Here is a 12,269-nt window from a genome sequence, read left to right as displayed (position 1 = left end):
GGCTTTTTTTTTTTTTTTCTTTCTTTCCCCCCACTGCAAAATAAAGTATTTTGTGTATGAGTGGAAATGAAGTAGACATTTGGATCCGCTGGTGAATCTGCAGCTGCTGTGACCTACATACCCAACCACTGGATAAGAGGAAGTTCCTTGTGAGAAAAAATTATTAACTTGCTCTTTCATCTGTGTAAAAGTGAGGTATCCATCTACAACCACAGTTGGAAAAAAAAAATAATCTGTGTTCCTTTTCTTAAGGGAAAGTGAAAAACCTAAAAAATTCTCATTTTTGGAGTCACAGTCATTTTTCTTCAAGGAGACCTGGTGCCTCATGGCTGCACTAGGAAGCCGACAGGGAAGGAGCGTGGGACTTGGGTTGGCGATGACAGCCGGCACCGTGGCTGGCAGCGGGCAGAGACCTCCAGCACTTCTCCGGCTGTAGTGAGAGGCACCACAAACCAAACAATTTGGCTCACGCTTCATCAGCCGTACTGTTTTGAGTGGTCTTCCAGCAGCCTCGAAGCCTCTGGGGAGCCACGGGCTGGTAGTGACGGGCTCCGCTGCCGCGCCGGGGCTGCATAGCATCGTGGTTCCCAGCAAGAGGAACGTTTAGGGATGAAGAGTAGCAGCGAACTTATTTACCGTCTTTCCCCATTCCTCCTTCCTGGGACTGCAGCAGTTGCTGCAAAGTTAAAACTACAGAAGGGGAAATGAGAGGTGAAATATTCCCCATGAAGTATTTTCTTTGGAAAGATCTCTGTTCTTCGTCAGGTTATCAAAGCTGAGCTGTATGGGAGTTACTGGTTTACCCTTCTTTTCTTTTCTTTTTTTTATTTTTTTTTTGCCTGCCTTTGTCCTGTTTCGCTTGATAGTGTGCAGTTTAATTTTGAAATAAGTCCTTACAAATGCTGCTTTGATTATGCTAAGCCTCTTTCAGAACTGAAATAATTGCCATGCTCGATTTAGCCTCAGCATTTCCGTAATGCTGCTTTTTTCCCTTTTTGGACAAAACCGATGTAGTTGTGGTAGGTAGGTATATAATTGGGGTTTAGCTTCACAGCTCCCTGAAGGTATTTCTAGTTGGAAAACTTACCGTTTTATACTTTCAAGCTAAAAGAGAAAAATGCGCAGGTTCAAGAGAACCAGCAAGATCTCCATGATTATAGGCGTTAAAAAGTTTAATCGGAGGATTTTCGTTAATTAGAGTATTTTTTTCCTCAGTGCAGTTTCCCTGCCTGTATCCAAAAATAACCGAGCAATACAAAAAGAAAATCTCTGAGAGTTAATAGTACACCGAACCCTGTCCTCAAGAGGGATGATGCTGATTTCCCCCGTCCTTAATAACCAGTGTGCTTGTGTGGCTGGGAGCGGAGTTGGCTCCTCTCCTTGGCTGCCTTGGCTGGAAGATACGTGGCCCAAAACGAGCAGAACAGCCCAGCCTCTCTTCACCTTTTTGTCTTAGTGAATGGAGCCACAGGGTTTCTACTCTCACTCCTTTCACCTTTGTGCCCTTTCATAAGAACCAGTGCAGCAACACGGAACTGGAGTTTCTCAGCTCTGATGAAACTGATGGGACTGTTGACTTTGGCAGCGGTCGGGGGCGTGCTCCGTCAATCCCACCTCCAAGCCCAGTCCCTGCGGGTCCCGGGTAAGTGGTCGCGCAGCAGGGATGCCTCTTCCCTGCTGTGTTTAGGTGTGTTTCATGTTTGTTTTCCTCAAATAGGTTTGGGTTTTTTTGAAAAATTTTATCATGGCTCTCCCCAGAACTATTTCGGAGGGTGCTTTGCTGGCTGGCAGATGCGAGGCACGCCATACCCCCCGCACCTGCCATCAGTGTGTTGCGAGAGAAAGGGCCAGACGCTGTTTTTTCTGAACGAGTCTTACTTCTTTTTCAGTCCAAAAGAAAGGGATCTAAGATACTGGTTGATAGGTTACATAAAGTGTATATATTAAATGTTCAAGTTTATGTGTTTTTTTATATATATATATAAGAATATATATATATTCAGTTAGGAGTCTGGAATAACTCCGGTATGTGGATTAAGAGTAAACTATTATGGATGATAAAGCACTAAATGAAACATAATATTTATTTATGAAAATGCATAAATGACAAATCACTGCAACGGTGCTATATAGGAAAAGAAATATATATATATGAGGAGACACACCTCTGAGAAAGCAAAGGGTCTGCAGTTGTGTAACTAGTGTCTACCCATTTTCTCCCAAGACTTGAAAGGCCAGATTTTGCCCTCGGATCTCCTACCCGCTCTAATCGATGCTATTGTAAAGGGATATTCCTAAGGCCAGAGAACAGCCTAAGGCAATCTTGAAAGTCGTTTGTTCTAGCACTGTGACATTCGAGTTACCACCTGCATGGTTGACTTTATGCAGCACTCAACGTGTAATTATTATGGTTTCAGCATGTACAGTGACATTTATTTTGCCAGGTGTGGCCTTTTAATGTCACTTCCCAATTTTGGTAGTTGCACGGTGCTTGTTGATTAGGGCGTGGAAGCTGGTGGCGGAGATAATTGTGGCTTCAGTACCCGCAGGTCTGGAAATCCAGTTTTCAAATGTAAATCACTGAAGGAAGTTTAGCTTAGTGACTTATTGGCATAGATAAAATGGCGTAGGTGAGTGGGAGAAGAAAAAACACCTAAGAAGGAAGAGAGATGCCATGTAGCAACTGCTATTCTTTCTTTAGCACAAAGTTATTTCTATTACAGAAAAGGTTGACAATATAAAGACTAAGTAACGAATTTGTGTTCTTTTCTGAGAACCAGTGCCTTATTAAACCTGTAAATACTGTAATTAGAAAACCTGGGGGACAAACTGCTACGTTGTATTTGTTCAAATTGTATATGGTTGTTTCAACATTCCCCAAAATAAAATTATTTCCATCTCCCCATGAAAGAGATTGCTTTTACTTCTATTTACTTTTTGTATGCTTGAAAAGCTCTACCTTTGGGTTTCATTTCACTAGCTAGATTATTTTGACCATGCCTCATTTTATTTTGTTTTTTTTTAAATAAGATTTTTCCTCTGAGCAAACAAGTAAACAGTAAGATGTTGCATATGTTTCCGCTGGCATAAAAAAGCATCACCCCTTTCACAACTCGGTGAAGAGAGAAATAGTAATTAAAATAGTGTTATCACTAATAGAGCAGTCACCCACCCGCATTTTGTGGCTGATCACGTAAATCTATAGAAATTTGGCATTCACATAATTTTTTGTGAGCCCCCCCTCTTCCCTTCTTTCCCCCACATATTTATGAATTGCAACTATATTTTTAATCGCACAGGAGGTAATCTGCACAGACTGAAGCTAGATTTTCCAGGCGTGTGCTTCAGCAAAAAAAAGTTGCAGTCTACATATACCACATCAGCTGAAACGTGGCATTGCTTAGTGCTGAGAGACATCAGAGCGTATGTATCTCTACGTACACAGAGATATTTGTATGTATTTGTACTTACGGCCTGAGCTCTCTTCTCGTTCTGCAGTGCCGTGTTTCAGCATGCAACATTCAGCTTGGCATTTCCTAAACGTGTAATTACCATGCCAGTTATTTTCAGAGAAGTGTGTAAACAGCATTTTTTCCCTGGCGCCGCATCTTACAGTTGACTAACACAGACCCTGCATCCCTCCTGCTTTGCCCCAGGCCGTCTGTGGTCAGAGGGGGAGTGTTCGGGTTATTGTCCAGCAGCATTTCCACAGTCCCTTGGCCAGGCCACGTCTAGGCAAGAAAGCCCTGTGCTTGCTGCACGTTGTCCCTGGCTTGTCGTTGTAGCCCATAGTTTGGGGGCTGTTTCTGCTCCCCTTGGCTGCACGGTGCTGAAGGCGATCTGGTGCTCCAGCGCAGCTCGTCTGGGCGGCACCTTCTCCAGCATGCTGCTGAGATGGGTGTTTCTGCAGCTGCCCTCTGTTCCTCCCATCCTGCTTGCTTTTTCCCCTAACTTTCTGGTATGGCTTTTTGGGGCAATCCTAGGCTCTGTTCTCATTTTCTTTCCACTCCACCTTCCTAAGGTGAGTGGCTCCTATTTAGCCTTGGGCTTAGCTACCCATATCTTCTGCAGCTGCAGGTGATGTCAGGACTGTCTTGCTTCCATTCAAGGTTGGCAGAGTCATGCTACTGTCCCCTGCCAACACCGGAGCTCTGCTTCTTCATGAAACACACTGAACCGTGCCTTTCGCTACCTGAGAAGGAGAGTTGCAGTCCCACCTTCAAATGCAGAAACACCAGAGCAGATGCTTCCAGGAGTCTCGGGAAGAACAGCTAGAGGCGAGGTACCTGACAGAAAAGTTCCTGAGGATGAGGAGGGAGCTGCTTGGCCAATGACAAGTGTAGGATATGGCAGACTCAACCCACAGGGGTGTCAGAAAGCAAAGGAAATTTCAGTCTGGCAATATATGTAGACAAGAGTGGGAATGGTGGGATTGACAGAAAAGAACTTGCCTCCTGTGAAAGCAAAGTATGCAAAAGGGAAGGCAGAGAGACACCAGAAAATCTAAAAGCAGTGACTGTGTGTGGGCGTCTTAATTTTGCAGCTCAGCTCTCTTTAGCTGCAGGACCACATGGTGGCCAAAGTTACCACTGAAGAAGTTATGCCTGTGTCCCCTGGGATACAGATCCTCCCTTCACATCATGGCTCCAAGTCCTCTTCGTATATAATCTACCTCCTCCTGTTACAGAGAAGATAATCATAAAATTGAGGAAAAAAAAAAAAAAGAATGGTTCTCCCTCCATGTTGCCAAAGGTCCCGTGGCTTTTGGATGGAGTAGACCTGTCACTGGCGCTTGGCTGCAGCTCTGTGCCCTGCTCGATGTACTTGAGCAATACCCAGTGTTTCATCCGGACTCAGGGGCATCAGGTCTTGGCTCAGTAACCTGCCAGTCCTACTGGTCCCCAGCTCCGTCCCCAATAGCCACAAGGGACAGCCATGCGAGCTGGTACTGTGGGGCTGCCCGTGCCCACCCTCCTGTGAAGAATTGCTGCCCATTGAGTGCAAATAAATTACAGGAGTCAGTGGGCAGAGATTACCTCCATCCCAGTTTTAGCAGCGAGGCCAGGGGCACGGAGGAGCCTTATGTTAGTGATGCACTTCATTGAGAAGCATTAAAGAAGCCGGGTGTGTCCTGTGCTCAGGGAGAACAGCCTGAGCAGTTGTCTTCTGCCCACCATGTAACTGGTATGAAAAGTTGCAATGTGAGGAAAATAAACTAAAGCTACCTTGGGAAAAGCTTGCTGTAATCCAAGCATAGAGGGGATGGGTTTTTAAAGGTCTGCCCTTTTCCAGCTGGACTGCAGGGTCTTGCAAACCTGGCAAATGCACTTGTTGTGACGTTCTTGGATTTTGGGCTGTCTGCTCTTCGGCTTTGACTTAACCTTGACTTGCCCCTTGCAGGGAGAGCCACTGAGCAAGCACATCACGCCACTATGCTGGCAGGCTGCAGGTATGGGGTATGGGATGGCAAGGCCTGAGTGGCACGGCATAGTAGGATGGGATGGGATGGGATGGGATGGGATGGGATGGGATGGTGCTGCCCCCAGCAGCACACAGGCCCCCATATTGCCTCCATCACGGGCAGGATGAGCTCCTCAGCCTGGGGCTGACCCGCTGACAAGGGGCTGGCGGTAAGAGATGACTGTTTCCCCACTGCCACCTCACAGCTCTGTTGGGAGAAAATGCTGTGCCGGGAATTGCCTCCTGCACCCCCAGAATGTCATACTGAGTGCAACGGGGCTAACAAGGTCAGTGAGAAACAACTACCATCTCTGACAGTGTAGAGCGGGTGCAAGAAGCTCCCTGGTGTATCCCTGGTGTATCACCGGGTATCCACCTGGTGAGGTCAGCCATAAGCAGGTATTGCTGAACAAAATCACCTTGCCCAAGTGGCGTTTAGTTGGCCTCCCAGGCATTTGGGACAAGCCTAGTGGGCAGCTCCCCTCTCTTAACAAAAAGGTGGGATGCAGGCAGGGGAGCTGAGCTCACCACCGGAGGATGCGTTTTCTTGCCTGTTGCTTTTATCCACCTTTGCAGCCGTGAAATGCAAACCCCTGGAAAACTGTCTGGGGCAAATCCTCCTGTAGCTGCAGGGGTAAAACCCCACGGGGATGCGTGAGGATTTATGAAGTGCAATGAAAGAGCCTGCATGGGCATGTGGATGTCAGGAATGGCATCTCATGAGGGAGACTATGTCACAAGGAGTTCTTCTGCGCAGAAACGTTTCTTTTGAGTAGATTTTTTTTTTTTTTCAAAAGAAACTAAATAAAAGGCTCCTCTTTCCTTCCAGGAACTAAACAATTGAACACAAGGTAGTGGTGTATTTTATTTTTTTCCAGTTGCTTATAAATATAATTTATTACCTGTTTAAAAATTCTTTCTTACACTTTGTACATGTCAGGCCGACAGAATAAATGCAGGCATTTACAAACAGAGGGAAGGAGAAAAAAGGGAGGGGGGTAAGAGGCACACTCAGAACTAGTAAACCACACCTCCACTGTACAGCAATACAAATAATGCAATGGCTAGCACTTCTCTGGTAGTCAGTCAGTCTTTAGAAAAGGAATTGCATAGAAGATACAGCAACAGGGAAATCAAAACCAAAATAGTTCTCCAGGTCTAAATAGCAAAGAAAACAAATCCCACGAACCCTGGTAGAGCTGAGGCATGGGAAGAGGGGGGAGAAACGCAATACACCCTCTCTGCCCGGGTCACACAGCCATTTCATTTCCTACGGGCCCTCCTTCTTTGCTTTGGAAAGGTACCAAAGGTACCATCCTAACTTTTTGTTTGTTTGTTTTTACTCTTCAGCATTAACAGACAGAATATGTGTCAGCAAAAAAAGTCATACAGGTGCGCCAAAATGGTAATGCCAACAACTCCTCTGTCTCAGCTGTGTTACACGCCCTGCTTCAACATAGGGTATTGGCTCATGGCGTATGTTTGCAAGGTGCCGTGCAAGATCTATGGGAGAAGCGTGTTTTGCTTCTCCGTCTTCCTAATTTTGTTTACTTTCCAGACTGATTTTGCTTTTTTATTCATATTGTTTAAGCTCCCAAATGTACTGGCAAGCCGCAGCAAGAGCCAGCTGGCAGCAGCCAAAGAAGCTCCCAGGGCCACACAAGCTTTTGTCATCCAGGGGCTATTGTCCCACCAGCTGCAAGCCAGCAGCTGGAGACCAGAGTGACCGAGCTCTGAGAGCCACCTCACCGCTGCAGGAGCGCCCTGCCTGATGACATCCCTCTTCTTCACAGGCAGCCAGCAGTTACTTGTGTGCCATGGCATGGGATGCTCCTGGAGAAAAGGGCAGCCCCCAGCATGCAGCACACACAGCAATTAATTTCTTTGTAAGCAGTCGAGGAGACTGAACCACTACTAAATACCTTTAACCACCATCACAGAAAATGTGAAATAACTACTCGGTGACAGAGGTGTCTGGGAACTCGGGATTATCATTGCTTTTTTGTACAGGCAGAGCTTATCAAAGGACTTTCAGATAAAGCGATTTTCTGATTTCAGGGAGCAGGTGCCAAGCTTAAAGGACAAGTAAGTAAATAAACTGAATGCTCCTATTTCAAGCAAGGAGCTTGACCTACCAAACCTGAGGGCTCATTTCTGTGGCTTTGGCTCAAGTCCAACTCTAGTTCCTTGCCAGTTTTTCCTCTGTTGGCGCTCAATATACTGCTATTTGACCTTGCAGTGATGATACAGCACTGAACTTTGACCTTCACCTTCCCAAGAAAAAGTTGGTCATAAGAGGACATCCACAACTAAGATCACAGCTAAAAGCCTCCAGTAGTAGGTGTCCTTTATTTTTGCCTCTCTGGTTGTATGTGTATATACGCACACACACTTACGTTGCATTTCTGTTAAATTCCCATTTTAAAGGGTGTCTGAGATAGATACATGCTTCAGCATTTGAAAATCAGCAGTGCAGCTCATTTTACGAACTCAAGGTTTCACACACATGCTAGGAATGGATTGTGGCGGTGACCCCAAAGTCAATACCTCATTGGAGTCCTTGCGGCAGAAAGGCCAAAGGTTTGGTTTTCATTCACAAACCACTCACATCTTTGTACTGCCTGATATTAAGCAAGCCAGCCTGCAAACAATCAGTTACTTCATGGCCAGATGAGAACCAGAGTAATACCTGAAAAGACTTCTGAACGCTCAGTAAGATAGTTTACAAAGTGCCCTGGACACAAGATTAAAAAAACCCAACACAACCTGAACACTATCATCTTGTTTAAAATTAACCTCAGAGCTGTGGTAACTACGTGGCTAGAGCATACAATGATCTAAGCCCTCCCCCTCCCCCCATACCTCCCACCCCTCAAAAGAAGAAAAGGAGAACCAAAAAGGAAACTATTGTAGGTAGCAATACAAGACATCAGGACACTGTCCACAATGACGGGCTTACAGCATGTAAATACATTTATTCTATATGTAAGCAACAGAAATAGCAAGAAACCCAAGGAACAGACATGTTTTGCTCTGTGGGCATCCCCTACTCCAACATGTCTCATGAGTGTCTGCATTTCTGCCAGCGATATGGAAAAAAAAGAGTCTCTCTCCCATGGAAGCATCGGCCATGACTGAAGAGACCCTCACTGCCTCAAAACTTTTGAGATTCAGTAAAACAGCACTTAGGTCTTGCACTGTTTAGCGAGATACAGTGGATCAGCTGTGATCAGAAAGTTTGGAAAAAAAACCCCAACCAAACCCCAGACTTACCCTATACACTGACAGCCACCTTTACAAGAACACAACACAAGAAGAACTGAAGAAAAAAATCAGGTGAAAAGGACTGCCTCCAATAGTGTTTCTTACTTGGAAAGTAAAGGTTTTCCTTGAAGTCAGTAGATATTTTATATATATTTATATAATATATATATTATTTATAGCGCTAGCAATCAACATGTAATGAAGAGATGGTGTGAAGAGCAGCAAAACTGCTACAGCACATAGCCGAAGGTGAACAACTAAAAGGATAAGCATTTAAAAAAGTAGTAATAACTGGAGGATAAGAAGCCTGCAGCCATTTTTTTTTTTTTTTTTTTTAAAGCAGATGTGCTTACCTGACATAAAATGTTTCAATAACTTTTAAGAGCCGGTTCTGTCTGCCAAACTTATTTGCCATTTTCAAGAGCTGCCCCACGGGAAAGCCTTTCCCCGAGCGATGTTGCCCGGCGGTGCATTGGAGCCGGGGCTCAGCCCCACGAGATGGCACTGTGTCCACGCAATCCCAGGCGGAGGGACCGCGGCTGTTTTTTCTCCCACTAAAAAAAAAATAACAACATCCCGAGCAGATCTGGTCGCTCTTGCTTCCCACCCTCCCTCCTTGGGGCTGCAGGATGGGGATGCTGAGGGGCACGTACCACCGTCCCGTCCCAGAGCCCTCTCCCCAGCCGCACGCCCATCCAGCGCGGTACCCTCGGAAAAAAAGAAAAGAACTGAGCAAAATTAATGCGGGGGGGATTGTCAGATGAGGTGGGAGCTGCCATTAGCAGCTGCGGCAAAGCATAAGTGGGGAGCTGCTGGGATGAGGTGTGACTCTGTGGAGGAAATGTCCCTGTCCCCGGCAGCCCCTGCTGCTCCCTGCCCTGCCAGGGCTGAGCCGGCTGGCACGGTGCCGTGCTGGGACCCTGCAAAGGCTGATGGAGCAGGGGCTGGAGAAACTGTCCAGCCTGCGATTGCAGCAGGCAAGGGAAGGTTTCTGAGCAGTCAGGATGGAGGAAGAGCAGCTCCACCTCTTAGAGATCTACCTCTGTGGATGCTCCTCTTAATCAGAGCATGCCTCTCCATAAATCCGCTTTTCAGTGATGCTGTAAAAGGAAAATGCCCCAGAATATTTTGCTCATCTGCTTTTCTTGAAGGGGCTACGTCAGAGAGCTGGCAAAAGGAGCATGGGCTCATAGCAATACAGGTAACTAACTACAAGATACTTTCTGGCAAGGCCCCTGTGAGAAGGGGGCACACGCTGCCCACCGAGCAAAAGCCGATTCAGGAGTGCCAGTGAGCCTGGGCATCAGCTAACAAAGACTGAGCTGAAGAGGGGAAGGGGCCGAAGAACAGCTCAGCTCATGCACCCACCTTGGAAGAGGAGTCATGCAGGAAGGACACGTGGGAAGGGTGAAGAAGCACAAACTAAATACAACTGGTTACACCTGAACACAGCACAGGAGGACAAAAAGCTGAAACGTAGCTTTTAAGAGCCATTTTAGAGCTCCAAGATGAGTTAAAAACTGTATGGAAAGGGCAGAGCTGGAAGCCCCAGTTGAAGCCTTCTGAATTCGAGAGCAAGATTTCCTTTAGCACTGCAATGGGCTGCACCAGATGCCCATGGTGAAAAAGAAAAGAGTTGGTTGTTGAAAGGATGCCCTTGACATCTCCACACTAAGAGGTGGGGCTTACACAGGCAAAATGCAGACAGATGTTGAAAGTTAAGATGTATGTCCTCCAGTCTCCAGTTGAGACTGAAATGCTGCTTTGCAAACTGTCGGGTTACCTCTTACAAGGAAGGGAGCACTTCGCAATCGCTGCCCAGCGGTCAATCAAAATCCCGCTGGTGTCAGGGAGCTGAGAAATTAAAAACAGAAAGTCCCAAGCCTATGGAAATGTCAAATGGGAAAAAGGTCAGATGAAATTTTCCTTTCATTTTGACCAGTGACATTTTCAAAGCTACCTTTAAAGGTGCAATCTGGAAACCATTGGGGAAAAACAAAACCAAAAACACAAAAGAAAACAAGCCGACTCTGGTCTTGGGCAGCACACGGAGTGTGAATACATGCGTAGGCAGGGACATGCGTGTGTGCACAACAGCAATAACCAGGGCCTGGCTGGAAACCCAGAGCAGACGGGCTGGGGAACAAAGCCTTTTTTTGCACCAGATGTAGAGGACAGACAAGCCTGGCAGTAAAACCACTGCGATCCTATGTGCTGTCATGTACCAGAGTCAGTCTTTTCACTGAGCAGAAAATAAAATATGTTTGCAGTGACAACCAAAAAAGCAAGAGTTCTTTCCTTTTGCCAAGTTCCCACTTCACCTGTTTGTGGTGGCCAACCATGTGGGACATGGTTGAGAGGGACAAACATCCCCTGATTAGCCAGCGAGGACCTGCACCTCCCTGCCCAGGCAGCGGTGGTGGAGGGAGCAGAGTGCAGGCAGCAAACTACAGTACTTGGGACTTCGACTTCACCACTCCATCACCCTACACTGACCCACACGTCGGAAGCTTCACTGGTTGCAGCAAGCCTGGGAATACCTGTGGAGATCCGCTGGGTACATCTCACCCAGGAATGACCCATCAGATGATTCCCAGTAGCTCTGACCACTGCAAACATTACAGGAGGACGTGGGTTTCAGTGAGTACCCACGACTCTGTGGGAAGCTAATAGGAGCTGCTGGCTCTCAGACCGCTTCAAAGAAAAGCAAGACATATGGAGGCCCACCCTGGATACACAAATCAGGTGGTCAACACGAGTGCCTCCACATGCTTGCACGCGTGCTCCTGAACCAGTGGTTTACGTGTATTTGGACTGTGAGGCTGTCACTGGTTCACAGCCACTTTGGGACAGGATTGCTTCTTGGAGCAACCTGGAGGCACCAAAGTGGTGTAAAACCTCCCAAGGAGGGGTGCTGGGTTGGATCCTCTGTGGGTGCAGATCAGTGACTTCAGCAGAGTGTCACCAGTTTACACCACCTTTCCATCAGGCGTGAAGCCCAGCAATGCCAACACAAGGTGAGCAACCCCTGTGGGCTAGCAGAGGACTTTGGGGGAGGAGTACAATGGCTGGAGAAGTGAAGGACAGACAGTATACAGAAGGACACGTCTTAAAAGACCTTCAGGAAGGGGACAACAGGTTCCATAAAAACAGGAATGATTCATTCTGCTGCTGACAAAATTAGAAATAAAGTAATAATGGTAATAATAATAATAATTATAATCCTTGCACTAGATACTAATTAGTAAATAATTATCATAGCAACTTCTCTCTTTTATTTTTTTTCTGGGTTTCTTTTTTTCCCCCTAACCACTCTGAATTGCATATCCAGGCCCCTCATATCGTAAAGGGGTGGAAAGGGTGTTGTCACACTGTGAACTGAAAATTAACTCCGATCCTATGTTCCCCACTGTCCTACAGCTGTTCTCCACACAGGCTTAGTGGGACTCGATGGGGGAAGGAAGGGGACGTTACGTGTGTTCCTGCTTAGCACCCAGAGTACCTGCTTTCCAGATGCACACCTCTTAAACTCTGATTTTCTTGTG

At 46.5% G+C, this 12,269-nt stretch overlaps 1 protein-coding gene across 1 annotated transcript in view; it reads right to left on the bottom strand.

The window, feature by feature from the left end:
* Nucleotides 1-12,089: 12,089 nt before the first annotated feature.
* The window catches only part of UNC5C (unc-5 homolog C (C. elegans)), a 157,559-nt gene continuing 157,379 nt past the window's right edge, over nt 12,090-12,269 (bottom strand). Inside the window, exon 18 of the mRNA XM_009883065.1 lies at nt 12,090-12,263. The gene's annotated coding sequence lies outside the window, so the exon portion shown is untranslated. The remainder of the gene's footprint in view (nt 12,264-12,269) is intronic.

The sequence above is a fragment of the Charadrius vociferus genome, unplaced genomic scaffold, assembly GCF_000708025.1.
Source record: "Charadrius vociferus isolate BGI_N301 unplaced genomic scaffold, ASM70802v2 scaffold410, whole genome shotgun sequence".
NCBI lineage: Eukaryota > Metazoa > Chordata > Aves > Charadriiformes > Charadriidae > Charadrius > Charadrius vociferus.
The sequence above is the reverse complement of the archived record's forward strand: the minus strand, read 5'-3'. Positions and strand labels throughout refer to the sequence as shown.